Source organism: Rousettus aegyptiacus, unplaced genomic scaffold (genome assembly GCF_014176215.1).
Source record: "Rousettus aegyptiacus isolate mRouAeg1 unplaced genomic scaffold, mRouAeg1.p scaffold_m13_p_15, whole genome shotgun sequence".
Classification (NCBI taxonomy): domain Eukaryota; kingdom Metazoa; phylum Chordata; class Mammalia; order Chiroptera; family Pteropodidae; genus Rousettus; species Rousettus aegyptiacus.
The window spans coordinates 17371699-17396612 of NW_023416290.1; positions in this window are offsets into that span (position 1 = coordinate 17371699).

Genomic DNA, 24914 nt, shown 5'->3' on the forward strand with positions numbered 1-24914 from the left:
TTTGCTTTTTTTTTTAAAAAAAAAAAAAAAAAGAAAATTCTTCCTCATCTACTTTTAAAGGAATTCAACCCAAGTGATGCAGAATAAACAAGTGTGGAGAAATACAGCCATTGTCAAATTTTAAAAGACATCTGAAATTAATTATATAGTGACAAATGATAAAGTGGGAGTATTTCATAAAGGAAAAAAATTGAATTTAACTCTCAATCAGAGTAAAGCTATCAGTCAAATAGCTGCTAACGACTCCCGAGAAATGAGCTGAAATGTTGTACTAGTAAAATGACAAGAGTGCAGAGGGGTTTCTTCAAGAGCTGTTTTAATTACACAGATCACATGGACATAAGGCAAGTAGAGTCAAGCACTTTGTAACCTGCCCTGAGACACAGGAAGTGTTTTTCAGATAGTAGAGGGAGGTGAATTGGGTTCTACTTCTGCCTACCTCCACATGGCTGAATTTTCTGCAGCAAATCATTAACACCCTGGATATCTTTAGCTCAGAGTGTAAAATGAGGATGCAAGCTACATGTAATCACAAACATGCCTTTCATATCTCTGAAGTGAGGAATGTGCATTTAATGAGCACCTGTGGTATGCTGAGCACTGAGCCAAGCACTCTACGCAGAGTAACTCACTTAATCCTCACGAAACTCCATGACTCAGGTATTATTCTTACTCTTCTACTTCTGAGGAGCAAACGTTTCTCAAAGAGCACAACTGGCAAATAACAAAGTCAAAATTCAAAAGCCTCTTCTCTTTCTCTAGAGAACAAAGTCAGAGAAAATGGCAAACAGGCATGTGCAATGAATTTTTTGCATCCCTGTATCAAATAAAAACAACAACTATATCTACAAATGAGAAATCTTATGGAGGAAATTTTGGAACAAAGGATGAATATTCCGTTGATTGATTCATCACACAATTTCAAGACTAGAAAATCTCTCTCTCCCTAATTTCTCTCTCTCTCCTCTCTATTTTTCTCTCTCCTTCCCTCCATCTCTCCCTCTCTCTCATTCACACACACACACACACACACACACACACACACACACACACACACACCCCTTCTCCATTCTCCCACTGCTGTTTACCTTTACCATTGTTCATTCAGCTACATTGATCCCAGTGTAGCCGGAGGCATTTTCAATTTCAGTGGTGGGTGTAACAAAGTGCTCCAGGTTCCATTTTCATAGAAAGGTGGAGAAGCTTGCTCAATCATACACCTCTGTCGACTTCATTTTCTTTTCAATCAGTATGCTATAAAACGAATTTGTTTAATATTCAGATAAGTCTAATTTATCAGCTTGAGACCTGCTGAGAGAGCTGATTTTAAGTAACAAAAGTCACTTAGATATTCAAGCTCCTGTTAGGGCGATTTAGTTACCTGGGCTGCTAACAGCTCAAACCATTGGAACTGACCTTCTGGTCGGTGTTAACCGAAAAACAAAAGGCCTTTCAAAGCAAGAAGCAACACGCATTTGTTTGAGATCAATAAGAATAGCTATTCAGGAAGCATCCATTCAGGCAGAAGTCCAAAAAATGTTCCAATTAGGAGACAAAGGCCAGGGGTATATATGAGAAAGGGAGAGAGAACAATTACATCAATAAAAGGAACACATTTCTATTGGTGCAGATAACACAACAGAGATTTTCATTCTAAAGTATGTTTTTAATTTCCAGTTCAATAATCATCAGTCTGGTAGTCATAATATGTTTTCTCGTTATTTTTGTAAACAATTCTTTGAAACATAAGGTTGTTTTAGGTCCAGTGCAAAGGTTATTTTGCCCTGTTTTAACATTCCAAAGGTTTGAAGTAGAAGAAATGCAAGTCTGTTCTTCCGGGATGGCAGTTCTGGTTCCATTTTAAAAGAGGCTCCATTTATTATCGGGAAAAGCAAAATTCGATCTCCAGATTTTCTTTAGAAACTATTCATTTCTTTTTTTCATCTTATTCTCAGATTATTTGCAAGCTGGAGTTTCTATGACTTGAGCAATATTCATTCAATCAGCCACTATGCCTTCGCTCTGAAAAAGAGAGCCATACTGGATTTGCAAGCTCATCATTTATACTACTTTAAGAGTTATTAAATAATGCACGATATATACAAAGCAATTGCTAACATATTTATAAGCTATGGAACATAATAATTCCATAAACTCTCATGAGCCCACCCCTCAATCTATAAACTAGAATATTTCAAAAACCTTGCATCTGCTCATGTTCTTTCCCTACCTCATCCCATTGCCTGTGGCCAAAAAAGTATCCATTATCTTGACTTCAGTGTTGATCATGCCCCGGTTTTTAAATTCAATATAGTTTTATTGGGCACCTTTGCACCTCTAAAGAATGTTATGTAGTACTGTTTCATTTTTAGCTTCATGGAAAAGATGTCCCTCTATTTCGGCAACATATTTTTTTCTCTCATTACATTTCTAAAAATCATGCAAGTTTTTGTATGAATCTTTAGATCATTCATTTTAATTTCCGTAGATTACTCAATTTTGTAAATACATAACAATTTATCTTCTTTCCAGGTTATGGTTATTCAGGTTGTTTTCAGACTTTTGCTAACATGAACAACACCCCTGTGTTTATTTTTTTGGTGTTTCCAGGGGCACAGTAGTGTAAGACTTTCTCTGTGGTAATAACCTAGGTCTGAAATGCATAGAATATGCGCAGAGTATGAGTGCTCATCTTTACAAGATAGTGTCAAATTGTTTTCCAAAGTGCTGTACCAATTTGCACTCCCTTTAATAGAACTTAAGACTTCCTGTTAATATGTGTCATTAACATCTTATGATTTACCACAAATCTTAATTTTAAGCAATCCAGTTAGTGTGTAAAAGTATCTCATTATGGTTTTCATTTTTATTTTCCAAATTACTAACAAGGCTAGGCATATCTTTCTATATTTCTGACAACTCATACTTTCCTTTTAATAAATATCTGCTACATTTTTGAACTTTTTTATATGAGATTATCGGTCTTTTTAATTAACTTGCAAGTGTTCTTTATATATTCTGAAGAGCTATCCTTTACTGCTTGTATTTTGAAATGTCTTCCAATGTTTATTGTTTAATTTTCACTCTTATGGTTTCTCTTGATGAACAAAATAATTAATTTTAATGCAATCAGATATGGCAATCTTTTATGGTTACTACACATTCGGCATATTTTTAAAAACTTTCCTATCCCAATGTTATAAAGATTTTTCTCTCTAATTTCTAAAAACTTTGAACTTTCATTTTATAGATGTAAGTCATTAAAATATCAGAAATTAATTTCTGTGTATCATGTGAGGCATCAAACCAATTTTATTTTTTCCATATGAATTAGCAATACAATGTACCCGAGGCATAGATCAAATTTCCTTAGGCCTTCTATTCTGTTACGTTTTTGATCATTCTATCCTCGTGCCAATACATGTTGTCCTCATTGTGGTAACTTCATAAGAATTCTTGAAAACTGACTGAGGGAACTCCCCCACCATTTTCTTTAGCAAATGTATCTTGGCTCTTCTTGGGCCATTTCTCTATGTTATAGATTTAAAATGAATTCTATTGAGAATGTAACAGGAATTGCCTCAAATATGTAGAAAAGTGTGGGGATATTTGATATCTTAATGGTAACATTATACATCTCTAGTTATGTCATTATTAATATCTTCTAATACAGTATGATCATTTTCTTCATATAGGTCTCACACAATTTAGTTACATTTTTCAGTTGTACTTTATCTTTTCTGCTGCTTTTACTGTTAGCATATCACATTTCTAGTTGATTTTTACTGATGTATACAAATGCAATTAAGTTATATAATTTCATTTCATAACCAGAGAACTAAGCTATTTTACTATTTCCAAAAATTTATTTACAGATTATTCTGGAGTTTTTAGGTAGATAGTTAGATGATCTAAAAATAATGACATTTATTTATTCTTTTCTGTATACATACCTTGTATTTCTTTTTCTTGCCTTACTCTGCTGGCTAAAGTCTCCAGTACATTGTTAAATTAGAAATAAAGTAGTGAGCATGATTTTCTGGTTCTCATTCTCAAAGAAAATATTTTTAACATTTTATTATCATGAATAAAGTTTAGTCTTAAGTTTTTACTAGCTGCCTTTTGCAGGTTAAAAAAAAATCCCTTCTTTTCATATTTTGCTTACAATTCATGAATTTTATCAAAATTCTTTTCAGCAACTATTGAGATGGGCATATGCCATTTCTCCTTCAATCTGTTCATGGAAAGAATGATATATAGAGTATATAATGCCACATAGCCTTTGAAACCCTAAAAAACAAATTTGGTCATGATTCATTATGTTAGCAAACTGATTTAAGTTTGCTAATAATTTAAGATTCTTAAATGAATATTTATAGAGCAATTCACCTATAGTTTTTCTATCTCATACTGTTCTCAGAGCTATACTATCTTCATAGTAAGAGTAGAGAAATATTTATTTTTTATCTGTAATCTGGAAAGGTCTCTATATTTCTTGAAAATAAAAAGCCAGTTCTGACATTTTCTTCCCGAAAAGATTTCTAACTACTGACTCAGTTTTCTTTAATGGTTATTGGAGTGTGGTGCTCAGATTTTCTATTTTTTTCTTGACAAAGTTTGATTACTTATATTTTTCTAAGAATTTGCCCATTTTGTCTAAGTCAGTTGTTTTCAGCCAGAGATGATTTTGTCCTCCAGGGGACATTTGACAATATCTGTAGATAATTTGGGCTGTCACAACTGTGAGCAGAGTTAGGATGCTACTGGCAACTAATATGTAGAAAACAATGATGCTGCCAGGCACTTTATCATGCACAGAACAGCTGCCCTTTCTCTCTCTCTCTCTCTCTCTCTCTCTCTCTCTCTCTCTCTCTCTCTCTCTCTCTCTCTCTCTCTCTCTCTCTCTCTCGCTCTCTCTCGCACACACACACACACACACTCCAAAGAATTATTCAACTCAAATGTTGAGAAGCACTTGTCTAAATTTATTAGCAGTGTTCATTTTTAATTTTGGCTAGATATTTGTATTTTCCCTTTTTCATTCATAATGCCTTCTTTCTTCTTATTTTCCTGATTAACATTACAGTGCTTCTCCACTTTATTCCTGTTTTCACAGTACCAACTTATGGTCTTGTCGGTTCTCACTATTAAATGCTTATTTGCTCCTTCTGCTTCATTTGTGTTTATTAGCTCATCTTTATTTTTTTCTTTTTTTTCTTCTATAAAATTCAATCCTACAGATTGTCCTTTATATATTTGCTTCTTCCATACCTTTATGAAGCATTATCTTCATAGTCAGTCCTAGGTATTTTTAACTTCTTTCAATCACAATTATATAGATGTATGATTTTTCATTTTGAAATTCATGAAATTTTCCACTTATCTTTTGGTTCTTGATTAATAATTTAAATTTTTGTAGTAAAATGATACAATGTGTGTCACTGCTTTTTTAAAAATGTGCTGGAATTTGTGAACTTGTTATATTGTCATTTTTAATAATATTCATGTGTTCTTGAGAAGAGTGTGTATTTTTGTATTTAGATGCATAGTCTTGTATATGCGCTATAAATTAAGTTTGTGTATTGTATTGTTCAAATAGACCATACCTCTAGCATTTTTTTAATATTTGACATAGCAAGCACTGTGATCTGAAACAATTAAGGCAAAGTGTACAGTGACCTCTTTCCTAATTAGAAAAATCTTTTTTCCCCTCTTCACTAGTAGGCAAAGGATGACTTACATAGGCAGGTAGCTAGCTAACTATTTTTGGGTCAGTATAAAGGAACACGATGCTTTTTTAGTGAGATAATATTTTTAGGCTTTTTGTAAAAATAAATAAATAAACAAACAAATAAATAAATAAATCCATACTAGAATCTTTGTCTCTTGTTAATCAAAATTTTGAGTAAAGGTAAATCACAGAATTCATAAGCTACTTGTTAAACTTGTTTAACCTTGGGTTACATAATTTCTCCTCTTTGGAGCTTCTGTACAAAAGTGTTATATTGTATATGGTATCTCTTGTATCCTTCTTAAAAGGGACTTAGTGACAGTTAATATTCATTAACCCTGCATGATAGATACACAAATTGGAGAATAGGACCATTAAACTTCGAGGAAGGAAAATGGTAAATCTGGGCCTAAAAACCCTGGCTTCCTAATCCTGGCCCAAGATCGCTTCCATTAACTTATATTGCAACTATATTTTAACAATCCATTTAGGCTTAAGTGACTTTATAGACTATCTGAATGACTCTATGACTTTCATTGGATATCTTAAGGATGTTCAACAGTTTCACCCCAAACTATTCTTAATTCTGATCTCAAACTGCAAACAGGAGTAAGCTATTTTAGAAATGTCATAAATATCTACAATTTTCCAAAATCAAAATATTACTTGGGATCTAACCATAGCACATAGGTTAAATTTCAAGTTATGCATTTCAATAAAGATAGATTACTATCATAATTGTCTTTTTTAATACGTAATATATTTTTCTTATTTGTTTTTTTAAAATAGATCTGTTATAGGAGAAAGGTACCTGGGAATTAAATTATTAGACTGAGAAACTTGGCCATTATAATTAAAATGCCTAAAAAATGAACTGTGTTCTCTTACAAAGATCATACAGGAGAAATAGGAGCCTTTAAGATGAGCTCCTGATTTTGTTCTTCCTACTCAGCCTCAAGCTTCCTGAAATGCTTAGGTGTCATCTCTAATGTAGGTATCGAATGACATATATAAAGCAGGCACATAAGTGGGAATGAGGCAATTAATTGGAAATTTGGATTAATAAATACTTATAAATGAACCTCAGCTAAAAGAAGGCAATATTTTTGTTAATATGGTAATCCAATGCATGTGTTTAAACTGATCAAATTTACCACATGACTGTCTAATGTATGTTTTATGTTAAATTGGAAATATATAAATGAATAAATTAACAGTTTGAGTTTAGATGCTCTAAACCGAAAAAAAGAGTACTGATAAAAACAGGACTAATGTATGGAAACTGACATCTTATTATATATTTCTCTTCATCACAATTTTTTTTGTTGTCATTGGCCATCTGTATATGAAGCAAAAATTTCATTTGGGTTCTCCAGAGCACAACATGATAAGCTTGTAAAAATTTGTAAAATTAGGAGATCTTTGGAAACATGGCAGAGTGAGAGACATCTCCAGATCTCTCCCCTTGAAAGAACAAATAGTTGAACATCTAAAACACGCAAACTGCATGTCTGAGCATGGGATCTGCGCATAAGAGTTACCACAGGGAGGGGTGAAGAAGCAAGTTCCCTGAACAGCATTGCCTGGGAGTGCTGTGAGCTCCCTGCCACTGGCAGCAGTGCCCAGTCATCAGGGCAGAAGGCAGAGAAATAGGGAAGACAGAAAAGTTAGAACAGCAGAAAAGCAACAGTTGATTTTTACTAACAATGGTTTCAAATCCGAGGCTGAGCCACAGCCACCAACCCCCAACCCAGAGGGCCCCTCCCTCCATACTTTCTGAGACCAATCATCATGGAGCCCCAGGGGAATCTGAGAAAACACTACCGAAACTGTTGCTAACACTGACAGGGATTGAAACTGAGGTTAACAAACATGATCAAATATCTATCAGAAAATAAAAAGGCATTTTTAAGGCTTTATATAAAGCAGGGATCCAAGAGCCTTAGAAGCCACCTACTGGAAACCAAAAGAAAAGCACCTTTATTGTAGTAGCCTAAAGAGAGATCTTTATATAATAAATCTTCCTTCTGGAAAAAAAGCGGAATACATATCCATTAATGCTCATATGGATAAATAGTCCATTAAACACCATGAACAACCAAGGTGACAAGGTATCTCAGAAAGAGAAAAATCTCCAGAAAATAGTTTACAAACATAGAAATGTGCAACTTAAATGACAGAGAATTTAGGATGATACTTCAGAAAAAACTCAGTGAGTTTTGAAACGAGTCATATCAACAATTTCAGGAATTGAAAAAACACCTAGATGAGCAGACCAAGGAGATTGAAAACGTCAAAAAATAACCAAATAGAACTTCTGGAGATGAAGGAAACACTGCAAGAGTTGAAAAATGAAAGAGCAAGCTTGGGAAATAGAGTCAACCAAATGGAGGAAGGGATCAGTGATATTGAAGACAGAAATCTAGAAATAGATCAGAAGGAAGAAGAGAGAAACCAGAGAATGAAAAATAATGAAAGAGAAATTCAAGAACTAGCTGATACCTTTAGGAGAGGAAACATAAGAATAATGGGCATTATCGAAGGTGAGGAAAAAGAGCAGGGATTAGAAAGCATTTTCAGACAAATAGTGAACAAGAATTTCCCAAATCTAAGGAATGAGCTAGAGCTTGGAATTCAAGAAGTCAACAGAACACCCAATAATCTCAGCCCTAAAAGGCCTTCACCAAGACACATTGTATTAAAATTATAAAAAATGAACAACAAAGACAGAATTCTCAGAGCAGCCAGGATGAAAAAAAAACAGTAACTCATGGAGAAAAACCCATTAGATTACCCTCAGAATTGCCGGTGCAAATCTTACAAGCCAGAAAGGAATGGAATCAGTGGAATCAGATATTTAAACTGTTATGTGAAAGAAACTACCAGCCTAGAATAATATATCCAACTAAGCAATCCCTTAGATATGAAGGAGAAATTAAGACTTTTCCAGACATACAAAAATTGAGGGAATTCTGCACTACAAGGCCTGCACTACAGGAAATACTGAAAGGGGTCACCTCACCTAAAACAAAATGACCAAATACACACACACACACACACACACACACACACACACACACACACACACATAATTAGGAGTAAAGAGATTATCAACAAATAGAAGCAGAGGAGTGCAACTCTTGTTAAGAACAGGGCATTATGAGGTTAAATAATAAGAACAGAAGAATTGCCTTAGCAAGATAGTGATGAACATTCAGCATACATGGGACAAATTGAGATAACAATGACTGAAAAGAAGAGGATTCAAAGATCCAAATTTGCAAGGGGGAATGGAGATAAGGCACACGCAGAAGAAACTGAATGACTGTATGTGTGTATATATATATAGATATGTATATGCATATATATATATGACTGTATATATAACTACCTTTACATATTTATAATGGTAACCACACACCAAAGATTCAGAATTGAAGTGTATAACATGAAACAAGAAGGACCAGTGGGAAAACTCACAAAAGCCAAACAAAACAAAGAAAACAGAAAAACAAGAACAAGGAAACAATGGAAACACTGAGCTACCAGAAAAGATAAAATGGCTATAAGAAAACCTCATATTTCAATAATTGTCTTAAATATAAATGGACTGAACCCATCAAAAAAAGGCATAGAGTTGCAGAATGGATCAAAAAACAAAACCCAACCATATGATGCCTCCAGGAGACACATCTCAGATCCAAAGACAAATATAGACTCAAAGTGAAAGGATGAAAAATGATATTTTAAGCAAATGGCATTCAGAGAAAAGTAGGAGTAGTGGTACTAATATCAAACGAAATAGACTTCAAAATAAAAAGGATAAAGAAAGATACTGAGAGACACTTCATAATAAAAAGGAAATTATGCACTAAGAAGACATAATAATTACTAATATCTATATTAATATCTATATTAATAATTATTAATATCTATGGTCCCAATCAGCCCCAAATTTTTAAAGCAAGTACTAACATAACTAAAGGGAGAAACAGACCAAAACACTTTCTCAGTAGGTGACCTAAATACCCCACTGTCGGATATGGACAGATCATCCAAACAGAAAATCAATAAGGAAATAATATCCTTAAATGACACATTAGACCCAAACAGCTGCTTATATATTCTTCTCTAGTGCACATGGAACATTCTCAAGAATCTTCCACATACTGAGACACAAAGATACCCTCAACAAATAAGAGGGTGGAAATCATACCAAACATATTCTCTGATCATAATGCTTTGAAACTAGAGTGAACTGCAAAAAGAAATCAGGAAGAACTACACATATGGAGATTAAACAACCTGCTACTAAAGGATAACCAGGTCAGATCAAAAATAAAAAGAGAGATCAAGAAATGAATGATAATGATGATACAACATATCACAACTTTTGGGACACAGCAAAAGTGGTCATAAGAGGAAATTTCTTATCATGAAAGGTCTATCTCCAAAAACAAGAATGAGCTCAAATAAATACTAACACTTCATCTTTAAAAACTAGAAAAGGAAAAACAAATGAAGCTTAAAGTCAGCAGAAAGAAAGAATAATCAAAATTAGAAGAGAAATAAATGAAATTGAAAACAAAAAAAAGCAATAGAAAAAATAAGTACAACAAAGAGCTGGTACTTTGAGAAGCTTAATAAAATTAACAAACCCCTGGCTAGACTCACTAAAGAAAAAAGAGAAAGGAAACAAATAAACAAGACCAGGCACAAAAGAGGGGAAATTATGACTGACATCTCAAAAATACAAAGAATCATACAAGAATTCTATGAAAAAAATATATAATACCAAATTTAATAACCTAGAAGAAATGGACCAGTACTTAGAAAAATACAACCTTCCCTGACTGAATCAAGAAGAATTGGAAAATCTAAATAGAACGATCAACATTATGGAAATTGAAACAATCATCAAAAACCTACCAAAAAGTAAAAGTCCAGGACAGGACCAAATGGCTTTACCAGTGAATTCTACCAAACATTCAAAGATTTACTATCTATTCTCTTGAAACTCTTCCAAAAAAATTGAAGAGGAGGTACTACTTCCCAACTCATTTTATGAGGCCAATATTACTCTGATACCAAAACCTGATAAAGATAACACACAAAAAAGAAAACTACACATCAATATCTCTCATAAATGCAGATGCAAAAATCCTAAATAAGATACGAGCAAACCGAATACAGTAACGTATTAAAAAGATTATACATGACAATCAAGTGGGCTTCATCCCATAGGCACAGGGATGGTTCAACATACGCGAATTGATTAATGTGATATACCACATAAACAAATTTAAAAATAAGAATTGTATGATATAGAAATAGATGCAGAAAAAGCCTTCGACAAGATACAGCATCCATTTATGATCAAAACACTGAACAAAATTGATATTAAAGGAAAGTAACTTAACATAATAAAGGTCATATATGACAAACTCTCAGCCAACATTATACTAAATGAGGAAAAACTGAAAACCTTCCCTCTAAGGTCAGGAACAAGGCAAGGCTGTCCACTATCACCACTGTTATTCAATATAACATTGGAGGTCCTATCGAGTGCAATCGAGCAAGAGAAAGATATAAAAGGCATCCAAATAGGAAACGAAGAAGTCAAACTGTCACTATTTGCAGATGACATGATTCTTTATGTAGAAAACCCTAAAGACTCCACTAGAACACTACTAGAAATAATAAGCAAATATGGTAAAGTTTCTCGATACAAAATCAATGTTCAAAAATCCATACCATTCCTATACTCTAATAATGAAGTGTCAGAAAAAGAAGTGGAAAAAATAATTCCTTTTGCAACTGCAACAAAAAGAATAAAAAACCTAGGAATAACTTTAATGAAACATGTGAAGGACCTATATAATTAAAACTACAAGACCCTATTAAAAGAAATTGAAAAAGATACAAAGAAAAGGAAAGATATTCCATGTTCTTGGATTGGAAGAATCAACATAGTTAAAATGACCTTATTACCTAAAGCTTTAGATAGAATTAATGCAATCTCCATCAAAATCCCATTGGCATTTTTTAAAGAAATAGAACAAAAAATCATCAGATTTGTATGGAATTGCCAAATTGCCAAAGCCATCCTGAGAAAAAAGAACAAGGCTGGAGGCATCACTCTGTTCGACTCAAGTTATACTCCAAAGCAACAGTAATCAAAATGGCATGGAATTGGCCACAAAACAGACACACAGAGCAGTAAAACAGAACTGAGAGTCCAGAAGTAAAGCCATAGTTATGTGGCCAAATAATTTTTAACAACAACAACAACAAAAAAGCATACAGTGGAGAAAGGAAAGCCTCTTCAATAAATGGTGCTGGGAAAACTCAAGAGCCACCTGCAGAAGAATGAAACTAGACTGTTGTCTATCATCACACACCACAATTAACTCAAAATGGATTAAGGACCTGAATATAGGAAAAACCATAGGAACTAAACTCAAGGACCTTGGACTTAAAGAGGATTTTGTAAATTTGACCTCAAAAGCAAGAGAAGTAAAAGCTAAAATAAATGAATGGGACTACATCAAACTAAAAAGCTCCTGCTCAGTAAAAGAAATCATCAACAAGGTAAAGAGACAATCATTTGAATGGGAAAATATATTTGTAAGCAACACCTCTGATAAGGACCTAATATCCAAAATATACAAATATTTGAAAAGATGCTCAACATCACTTGTTATTAGGGAAAAGCAAATTAAAACTACAAGATATCATCTCATACCTGTTAGAATAGCTATAATCAATAGGAAAAGTAATAACAAATGTTGGAGAAGATGTGGAGAAAAAGGAACCCTCATACACTGCTATTGGGACTGCAAATTGATACAGCCACTATGGAAAACAATATGGAAGTTCCTCAAAAAACTAAGAATTGATCTACCGTATGATCCAACAATCCCTCTACTGGGTATTTACCCCAAAGACTTGAAAACCCATATCCATAAAGATATTTGCACCCCAATGTTCATAGCAGCATTATTGACAGTGGCCAGGACATAGAAGCAACTGAAGTGCCCCACGACAGATTGGCTAAAGAAGCTGTGATGCATATATACAATGGAATATTACTCAGCCATAAGAAGAGATGAAATATTGCCATTTGTGACAACATGGATGGCCCTCAAGATAATCATGCTAAGGGAAATAAGCCAGACAGAAAAAGTTAAAAATCACATGATATCACTTACATGTAGGATATAAACCTAAAAGCAACAAAGGAACAGGACAAACAAACAGAGACTCATGGACATGGACTATAGAGTGGTTACCAGAGGGTAGGGGTGGGGGAGGAGGGGTGTGGTAGACAGTTAAAGGGGATCAAATACAGGAGGGAGGGGGAAGTTTGTAAGGTGGATAAAAGGCATCAAAAATATAGTAGCTGAAGGAAACTGGACTTTAGGTGGTAAAAACACAATAGAATATACAGATGTCAAAGTACAATGTACACCTGAAAATTATATAATTATATTAACCAATGTTACCCTGATAAACTTAATTAAAATTTTTAAATAGTTCATTAAAGTTCATATGCCTAACCAAAAAAAAATTGTAAAATTAAAAAATTGTGAAAATATGCTTATTTTTCTTTCTTTGTGGTATCCTGTAAATATTATGTTTGCCCTTTTCTCCAGCATCCTTTCTCCTTTCTGAGAATGAAACTCTCATTCTCTTTTAAAAGCCAAACCATATTTTTTCTTGATCTATGTAGTCCTGTTGAAACTGACAGCACCACACCCCACGTCCACATGCAGTTAGGGATCTAAACTTGTCCAGTTTGAATCAAACAATATATACTAATTGGGTCCCTTGTAATTGACTCATAGGTAGTTACGTGACCTAAGCTAGGCTTATCAGAGTCACCAGAATCTTGACTGGAGCCATCAGGAAAGAGATGCACACATTTATCTGGGGTTTGACAGGTGGAAGATACTAAGACTGTAGCTATGAATGGCCCTCTCCCACTATGTGGAAGGCATATAAACCTGGTGGATGTAAGAACAAAAGATGAAAAAACTGTTGTCTTGATAAAACTCATTTGAACTTCGGATTTAAACCATGCCTGAATCCGTAATATCCACCCCTTTCTTTTCAGTTATCTGAGTCAAGAAGTTCCGTTTTTCTTAAAGAAATTGCATTTGAATTATATTTCTGTTAGCTGCAATTGAATGTCTTGAAAAATAACAGAGTTGGTACAGGAATAGGGTATTTCAAGAGACAGATTCTAACACATAGCATTGGCTCAGTCAAAATAGGATGTGTGTTAGCAACAATCCTCTAATCCTTGAATGAAAAGACAGCACTATCTTGTAGCGTTTCTTAACATCTTTCAGCTCATTTTGGAACAGTAATTTTCAGTTGTGAATAACTTTATAGGCATGACTTCCTTCATGTTTCTGACTGTAAAGAATTATTCTGCTCCTCATTCTTTTAATGATTTTGTACAGGATCTGAATTGGATACATACCTGTTGATCATTTTTATGTGAAATTAGTTTTCCTGAGCTTTAGAATGTGCCAACCTGCACACATGCATGTGTGTAAATGGAAACAGCCTTTTGTTAGTTGACGAGATCTGAAGCTACTTGATTGTTAATACTTTTTTGCATTCATCTTCACAGAAAAAGGCTACTTTTTGAAAATAAACATGTCCATTCATTTACCTTTTTAGACCCAGATCTTTTACCAGACTAGGAATGCTCCAACAGCAACGAAATACTCTCTGATCCTCAATTACACGCAAGTGTGATTTGTTTCACTGTACAGTGTAGCCACCTACTGCAGAGGGCTCTGCTTTCTACCAGCTCTGCCTCTCTGTCATTTCTTCCTGCTTTAACTTCCTCCGTACTTGGCCGTGATTCTCGATAACTCAGGTTTGCTTTCATGAGTAAGAGGCATAGAGATCTTTATTCCACCATCGCCAGTAGGATGGCTGCCTATGTTCCTAGGACGAAAAGATTTCTGAAATTATCCAAAGACTTTGCTCTATAATAATGTGTAATTTAACATTTATTAAATTCATTAAAAAGTCTCTTATAGTTATTATTTGGAAATTCACATCAGGAAAATAATCTTTTCCCTCTAAGATTAATAAATATAATTTGATAAACAGTGTTTCACAATCTTATTTAGAAACCATTTACAGTAATATATCAAATTAAGGTTTCCTGAAATAATTTCTACACACTTGACCAATATATTAAGTTAATTTAATAATACGCTGGAATAATTTATATGAAATTTATCTAAAAGTGATGATTAAATGTTTAAAATTCCATACATGTAGATATATAATTTATACATATTATTTAAACCATAAACTTGACTTTCATAATCTACTACTATCACTCTTTTTAATAATTTCATAATATCTAGTGTTTTCTTTTAAAATGTCTATAATTTATTTTGCATTGAATAAAATTCAACATTTATGCAGATGCTTTCATTTTAAAATCCTCAAAAACTAAGTATAGAAAACAATTTAACATGCCTAGATTGAGAATTTTTCATAAAGAAGTATGTTAATTGTATGCATAGTATTACATTTATTATTGTTATTATTATACATATGCACACTATATCTATCGAAAGAATAAATGAATAAAGTGTCTACCTTGGATTTTCAAATTATCAAGAGGTAATGAATGGCCTGTGCTTTATGTAGCAAAATTTCAATTAACTGGTAGGCTCACATTTTCCTAGTTAAGTGAGTAGTCTGTTTTAGTCAAACTTAACATGAAAATATTTATATTTCAAATGAAGTGTAAATAATATTTTAATAATAGGTATATTAATCTTTGTTTCTGTATTAGTCAATAAAATATGGGATAATAGATTATGGTGATATATTGATATAGCTGATATAGCTAGACGTAGCTGTAGCTGTAGATTATAGCTGTAGACGTAGATGTAGACGTAAATGTAGACGTAGAGTAGACGTAATGTAGCTGTAGCATAAACGTAACTGAAGCCGAAGCTGAAGCTGTAGCTGTAGCTGTAGCTGTTGCTGTAGCTGTAACTGTAGTAGCTGTAGATGTAGACATAACTGTAGCTGTAGACGTAGGTAGATGTAGCCGTAGACGTAGACATAGACCTCGACACCTCCGTAGTACCTAGAGTAGTAGAGGAACCACCCCCCGGATCCCCGCCGCTGCTCACCTTTGAATCCTATTAAATCTGATAATCAAGTAAAAAGAAGATTCAGTCATCCAAAAAATCTAAGAAGGGTATTCTAGGCAAAGGAAATAACAAATGCAAAGGCATCAAAAGTGAAAAAGAACTATTATTTGTGAATGGTTGGAGGGCAGCATGAGCAAGGGGTGAAGGGGTATGAAAGAAAACAGATAAGTAAGAGCCAAATTGTTCAAGGCATTATAGACCAGCAAAATGTTGGGATAGTTTCCAAGAGCAATGGAAATCCACTAAAAAGTTTTAAATGGAGGAGCAACGTGACTGGAATGACTTTTTTTTTTAATGGTTGCTATTTAAGACGACGTCAGGGAAGCAAGAAGTGGGGCGATGAGCATCAGTAAGCATCCGAGTAAGTAGCCACAAAAGCCTGGATTAGGAGGTGGCGATGTAGCCACCAGAAGTGAACAGTGTGAGATATTTGTTACTTGCTGGTTATGGTAGAGGTATAGCAAGGAGGAGGTAAAGAAGAATCAAAGACAAGTCTGAAATTTCTGGCTGGAAAAGAGTGCTGTCATTTGCTGATAAGAAGGCAACCAACTTGAGAGAAATGGATAGGGTGATAAAGTACTTAAAAGTTACATAATCTAATACATTCGTAAAGCATTAAAGTGTAAATATCACATAGTCAACGGCTCTGAGTGTCTAAGATAAATATATTGGGAAAGAGGATTAATGCAGTTTAGGAAACCTGTTTTAGTGCTGATTGGATATATAGTATATAATATAATTACTTATATTGTGGTTGTAATAGTTTAGCTTTCTTTTAAAAAGATTTGAGTCCCCTGATAAATTGTCACATATATTTTATATAAAGAATGCAACATCATAAAGTCCAAAATAATTTTGTAAGGTAAAATTCTTCATTTAATCTTAATTATATGAAGGGATCGCTAAAGTATTTTAAGGTAATAGGAGCTTTTTTTGATGCAGATTTTTAAAAAATGGTACCTTTCATTGGAGTTAAACAGCTAGAACAGGTTAGAATTTTAATTATATTCTTTGTCATTTTGTCTGTTATCTATCATTCCTGGTATCTTGAAATAACTCAAGGAAGAAATGAGACAATTCTCTTTGGCACTATTACAAATAACAGCTGTTTGCTAGAAACATTCATTTTTGACAGCTATTAATTTTTCTGAAAGATCTTTTGACTTCAAAAAAACTGTAATATTCACTCTTATTTTAGGTAGAATGAAATATGACAATTGACATTAAAATTTCTTATGATTGGACTTTAAATTTGAATAATTAAATGAATTGACAAGTCAGGAACCAAAGATATGAACTGGATCTCTCTTTGTTAAATCATTTTTTTCAGTGATGACTTTAAGATTGTCAGCATCTCTAATTTTAAGTTTAACTTGATACTAATGTCAAATTATCAGAAAATATAATGATAAAAATTGTTCTGCTATGTTTGAAGGAGTGGGGAGCACCAACTATAAAAATCTTCAAACTCATTCAAATAAGCACAGTGGTCAACACAATAGAAAAAAGTTGATTAATTTTCTCTTAAATAATGTTTCAAGAGTAATTGCTTTTGCTGATAAATAATAAAATTCACATCTTTAGTAAAAGGAAAGCATATATTGCATAAAGTTAAGGAGCTGCACAAAAACAGTTACACAAAATAGACTAATTGAATAAATCAGATATATATTATATATCATGCTTATATGTATAATACATACATGTATGTTTATATAACTCCAGCCCACCCAGTCTATGGCACTGGACACATACCAGAATCCCAGTGACCTTAATGATATCAGGTCCTCTAACTGGAGACTTCTACAGTGGCTCTGGGACCAAGAACACTCAGCTCTACCTCTCTGTGGATGATGGGCACACCAGTACAGAGCAGCCACACACTAGTATAGGCCAGTTGGATAACCTGGACAGATTCACTTGAAAGGATCATACAGTGCAGAGTGAAAAATGGATAGAATGGAAGCATGACAACCAGCCCATTTCTGGAATACTGTAGGCATGAAGTGATGAGATATTGAAAAAGAAACAAAAGCATTAGACAAATTGAGCAAAGTGCTAGGCTGTTTTTTGTTGAGGAATGACTGGCCACCCATGAGAAGCAAGACTACTAAGAGAGGGAGAGATAGACTGAAATATGGAAGCCTCAAAGCAAATCTGGAGATGGGAAAGAGGATGGATATAAATTTAGACATATTAAAAATGATGATGGAACCTTGATGTGTAGAGAGTGGAGAATCTGATTCAGGAACTCAGAAAGTGAACCAGGGGCTTTTACTAAGTATTTTGAAAATCATCCATGAGAAAGTATTAAGGACACCTAAATCTCCTAAGGAAAAAACATGGAAACCAAGCCAGGTCCAAATATCTGCTTGGAGATCATAAAGTTCAATCTTTGAACAAAAATTAGAATCATGAGACAGGTTCAGAAGGACTAGTAAATAGATTTCTCCAGGTTTTTATGCTTCAGCCCAAGAAGAGGGAAGATATGGGGTACCATGAGTAGGTGACAACGTTGACAGAAGAATTGATTAGTCTGCCCCACCCCAATTCAAATGAACCTGGTTTTGCTCTGAAAGACAGAATAAAAACTGATTAATCTGTGACATTGACACCACAATCCAAAACCATTCCATATTGCACACTTGATAGCCCCTGCTGTGGATAAATGGATATTTGATTTTTTGTTTGTTTGTTTTAAGGCCAAACTCCACAGTAGAACCTTCCAGGTATATGGGTACTAAATCAGTATGAAGTGGGGTGGAATATAGAAAAAGGGGTTCCACAATGCCATATAGCTAGAGAGAAATTATTTGGGGAACCCCTGGGTACTGATCTCACTTCTTTGTTAATGATGTGAATGAGGTTTGAAGACTAATTTGAGCCAAGAAATGGGAGCATTCCACATTTATAAGCGATCCCTTAAAAATAACACAAATTGTCAGTGTCCATTCTTCAAGGGTAAGATATTAAACCTTAAGTATGAAATAATGATGATTATCATTAACTCACCAGGTCCCAGCTACTGTTCTAAGTACTTTCCACACATTCACATCTACTTATCACATCATTCCTATAACGTAGGTATTGTTATTATTCCCATTTTACAAAGGAGAATACAGGCCCAGAGAGGTTGAGTACCTATGTGATGTCTCACAGCAAACAAACAGTAGGTCCAGGACTCACATGCAGGCCACTTGGCTCCACAGCCTGTTCTTCTGACCAGGAGGTCAATGTTTAGGAAGGACAGAGTCATAGTCATGACCTCATGGTCATGCGCCTACTTGAGCTCTACATATATACTTTTTTCCAAGAAAATATTAAACACCTGACTAATTTATGAACTTAATTTAACCTTGTGGTGGAGAGGTGGTGTTCCTGAGCACTGCTCCTCCAAAACCAGCCCCTTGCCCTGTGAGGTCATCACTAGCTGATAGTCCCAGCATCTTCCCAAGAACCCCGCAGACACACTGTCAGTATTTTCTCTTGCTCTCTTACTCTTGCCCTCTTCTTCGAAGTGCTCACCTGCTCTACAGACTTCACTTCAGAGATGTCCAACATCCATCTCCTCGCTTTCTTCCCAGGTGGCCCCACCCTGGTGGAGCTGGGTCCTCTTTATTAGCTTCCTAACTACCACCAGCTGCCCCTCCTTTCTCCCTCCTTTGGTCCTGCCATAATCTGCTTCCAGAGTAATCCTTCTAAAGAATAGACCTTTTCATATTCTCAAAAATCTTCAAGAGAACTCCACTGGAAAACAACCAGTTCTGTAGGCTAGTCTTCAATTACATGTTATGTCACCTTCCACTAAACTCCCACAGTTCTTAACTTACATCTCTTCTACACTGGTCACTTCTCTTGTTGTGTGGGTACTCATAAGTAGATTGTATCCCCCCGAGTGCATTAGAAGCTACTTGAAATTTATCTTTTCATCTGGGAAATTTAGCAGTTTCCTGTGCTTTATAGTTCCTTGTTATTTCATGTAGAATTTATATTAGTGTTATTCATTATATTCTAGGGTTTCGACAGATGTATATTGACATGTATCCACCATTATAGTAATCGCACAGAGTAGCATTGCTCCAAAATTCCTCTGTTCATCCTCCCAACCCACCCCACTCCCAACTAATGGTAACCTATGATCTTTTTACTGTCTCTAGTTTTGCCTTTTCCAGAATGTCATACAGTGGAATCATATACTATGAAATCTTTTCAGATTGGCTTCTTTCACTTAGTAATATGCAATTAAGTTTCCTCCATGTCTACAATTACAGAAGTAGCATTAAATACGATTTTACATCGTTATTGTGAAGTGTAAAACAAAGTTACAACTTAAAACCATCACAAGTAGAATGGATTTTCCTTTGCTCTTGGGTAGCATATTACTAACATAAAAGTAAATATATATACACATACATATTTTCGTGATGTGTTAAGAAAACAAATCAGAATGAAAATCATGTTTCTCTGAAAAAGGCTTTATACTATTGTTGATTAATATCACTTAGTCTGAAAATAATATTTATCACATTATTTTAAAAAAGCAATTACTAGCCTTTGGTATCTTTAAGGGTTGTGTGATAAACACTGAGATTAATTTAGTGATAGTCTCTCTGAGAAAATATTAGACAATTTAAGCAGTCGAAATGAATTGTAAGTGTTCTAAAAAACCATCCTTTTTCTGTCCTAAATTTGTTCTTTCTTTCACAAATTGTCCTGCGTACTCAAATTAACAAATAATGGTTATCAATGGCAAACTCTTTCTGTTATGTTTATGTGACATTGACATTGTGTGACATCACATTGTATGATGTGTGATAGATGGAATAAGTATGAAGGCTAAAAGGAATAAAAACTAAAATATATAATGCATACTCACTCTTTCTATAGCTGTGATGATTGATTTTGTCAATTTAACAAGAATATGGTGACCAGTTGTTTGGTCAAACAGTAGTCTAGATATTGCTATGAATGTATTTTCAAATGTGATTAACATTTAAATTGGTAGACTTTGAATAATGATTACCACAAAAAGTTTAGTTAACATTAATCACTCAAGGATATTTTATATTAAAAAAAAACTAGATAAAAAATAAGGCATTTTAGATATATATTCTAATTAAGGGATATCTTGATTAGCAGTTTGTTTATGAAGAAAAATTTTCAGGCAGTAACTGTATGCTATTCATCTGGTCATTCAAGTCGACATATTAATTGAGCTTACACCGTATAAATCTAATCCCAGAGTTTCATAGAGCTTCTAGAATATGGTTTTATGGCTCTTTTTTGAACATCTTTGAATCTAAAACATATATACCTCTTCAAGCACAGTTTATTTTTGCTCAGTTAATGTGATTTCCATGACATGGCACTTGCTTCAGGGTCACCTGATAGTCAATGACATCCATAGCAGTTCTGATCATAATTTCCTCAACAAAAATTAAGGATATAAATGTGAACACGGCAACCAAGAATTTACTAGACATTCTGCTACTTCAAGATGATATCTGAGTGCAGTTTCCTAGTACCGGTTTATTTGTTTTTTTCTCTGACAACTACGTATCTACTATTAATAAAGCACATGCATCCTGCTCATGAGATGAGAGAATCTATAAGTTGAATTTCTACCTCGCAGCGGTATTTGCTACCCCCCTTCTCAATAACGCTGGTCTCCTCTCTCCTTTAAGGCTTACTCAAATGTTAGACACTGTGATTCTATTTTTTAAAGCACAGGTTCCCATCAGGAATGTGCCTTCTGGATTCTTATATGGGAACAGATCAGGGTCATCACAAACTCTGACACTTAACAGCTGCATGACCTTTCAAAATCTACCCCTCTCATCTTCACTTTGCTTGCCTTTAAAAGGCAAATTATAATGTTTCTTGATTCCCCCCCCCCAAAAAAAACTATTAAAGATGAAATGTGATGATAGTGTATGGAAAATATATTTAAATATAAAAATAATCTACCACTGTTTTTTTCCTTAAGTAGTCCCAGATTCTACTCAAATATGTTTAAATCTCAATGACACCTAAACTATTATTTTGAATTCTATATGTTTATTACCTATACCTTGTACATTGATCTGTATGTTTATTACCTATACCTTGTACATTGATCTGAGCTCAATGAATAGTGTGGTTAACCTTCTTTCATGTTTTTCACTGGAAATTCATTAGAACTTCCTCTGCTGTGATTGTTTTGTCTGTATCATTTATTTATTTTAATTCACAGGAAACAGATTTTCTGGAAGTCTGTAACTCTGACAAGATAATAGCTATCTTGATCTAGTGCAAATTCCTGCCAAACAGATTCTGTTTGGATACATAAGTCCAATGCACACTGTAAGTATAAGGTGTAGTCAGTGCCTTTAAGAAACATTCAGCCAAATGGAAAAACAAGAATAACTCCCTGAAAAAAAAAATAATTTTAAAACATTTTTTCAGCATTAAGATTTCTAAAGGATATTCTGTTTCTTCCCAATATATGATTAACCAGTTCTATGAATGATGTTAGAGGTCATCAACAGGAAGGAAAACCCCAAGTGTCGTGACAGTTGGCATTCTACAAAAGTCCGCATCAGGGCCAGGACCTAGTCTCATTTATGTTAATAGATTTCATTCTTTTGGAGCTATTTTATGTTCATAGCAAAATTAAATGAAATATGCAGAGATCTCCAATATGCCCTCTGCCCCTGTACATGTACGACCTCCCCTACTATCGACATCCCCTACTAGAATGTTACATTCCTTACAACTGACGAACCGGCATTGGTGCATCATTGGTACCCGCAGTCCATGCTTTATATCTGTATTCACTCTTGGTGTTGTACATTCTATAAGTTCAGAAAAAGGTATTAATGAAGAACAGGGGATAGAGAAATTCAAACATAAATTTTCAGTTAATCTTTCCCTGAACACTTCCAATTTCTACCTTCTCATTCACACTATTGGAAAACCTTGAAAATAAAAACAAAATTACTGTTTCCATTTATTGTACTTATGTAAAAATATTTGTTAGTGTATAAAATTTTTAAGAGATTGTGTTTGATCACATATAGGTATCCCATATATATTCTACAATTACACTTTAAATTAAAAGAATGATTCTTGTAATAAAGGGAAGATTTCCATGACAAACTAAAATAAGAGTGTCACTCATTTCTCTATGTGGAAAATGTAATTTTCATTTTGTTCCTTTACAAAAGTTTGAAGCTCTGAATTAGATAATGCATATTAAAAGCTTGTCATTTGCAATTTATTCAGTTACAATTCAGGTATGAAGTCACTTATCTATGCTATAGTAACTTCCAACTTGAGAAAAACAGAGCAATTTCATTTGATTATAGCTATTTACTATAGTACTTAAATAGAATTTTCATTCATTTATCTCAGATTATTTTGATATTTAAATTTTATGAATTTCTTGGGAAGACATAGCTCATAAAATTGCATTACTCTGAATGTCATTTACATAATTGTCATAATTGATAATTACTTGTTCTGAAATAAATTAATTTTGAAAATGAAAGCATGAACAGTGTGTATATGCTATATTTTCCAACTTCCTATATTAGTAAATATAAATTAAGCATTTTACTAACTTATAAATTTATTAACTTATAATTAGTAAAGAATATATACTTGTTTTTCTAATGAAATTAGAAATAGTTTTGGTCATTTGAAATCAGATGCATTTGAAGAATGAATGAAAATGATTTTCTATTTGCTTCACGAATGAAGCAAGACATGTTTTCTCATTGTGTTTTCCCAGCACATTGCTTCTTGATAGAGAAAACTGGGAGAAAGCCTTTCTGAAATTATTTGAATTATTTATGATTCCCCCAAATCCTTTAATTAATATTGGATTAGAAACAGAAGAATTATTCTAAGAATGAGAACAGCTAATGTAGTTGAGATAATGCATTTTATTAATATTTATAGTCTTTCTGCTCTCTTTTATCCCGTAAAATCATTTACTCTATAACTGAGTTATTTCTGGATTCCATGTTAAACAAAATGCATTTAGTCAATATTAAATAACAATTCCTAATGCACCAATAACACAAAATCCAACCAAAAGATAATTCTGCCATAAGATCAGCTCAGAGTATAACTAGAGAGTTAAAAATGCATATAAATTGATGTCACTTAGCCAAGTCAAAGTTAGAGCTTACATATCTAGGAAGATTCATGCATCTATAGCCCAGGTACCTGGCCATTTTAAAAATAACAGCCAAGACTCCTAAGGCTGCAGGTTACCAACTTCAATTCACAACCAATCAAAAATGTAGTTTAGTGTGTAGAACCTCAGGGAATGATTTTTGGTTCTTCTGTGATGAATTGTGATGAAGACATGGGATGTGTGAAATGGTGTATGAAAAATCAGCTCTGTTCAAATTGAGGCCAACTGGGACTGGAAACATACTCATAGAGTCCAGCTACCGCCATACCTCCTTGGGACTATCAACACGTACACCCATAAATATTGGGTTTGCCCCAGAACCAGAGGTCACAGAGTTGGAAGGAAAGAGATGGATAAAAAGGGAAATCAGAATGATCTCCAGATAATCCACCTAAGTAATTTAGATTTCTATACTTTAAAAACTTATTTAGCTGACTTCATTTCATGGAATATATGTAATTGATTAACAGTACTTTTGTTTGCTTTCCTACAGTCAGGGTCAATTCTTATTTTTCTAGAAATTGGAGAAAACTCTGTTTTTCTATCCATTAGATTATATGTTTTGTCAGGCATATTTCTTATGTTTCTGGTATAATACATGTCTCTAGGTAAAAGACAGGACATTTCTCCAAATGTATATCATTTTATGATAATGGGGATATGGATATGATGTTAGAAGCATTGTTTTTAATGGATCACTTCAACACATGTCATGGGACTCAATGGAAAGGTTCACTGGGACATCAAACAACTGACAGGTTTGGGGAGGGGATTGGGCTGTCTCCTCAATTATCTATATATC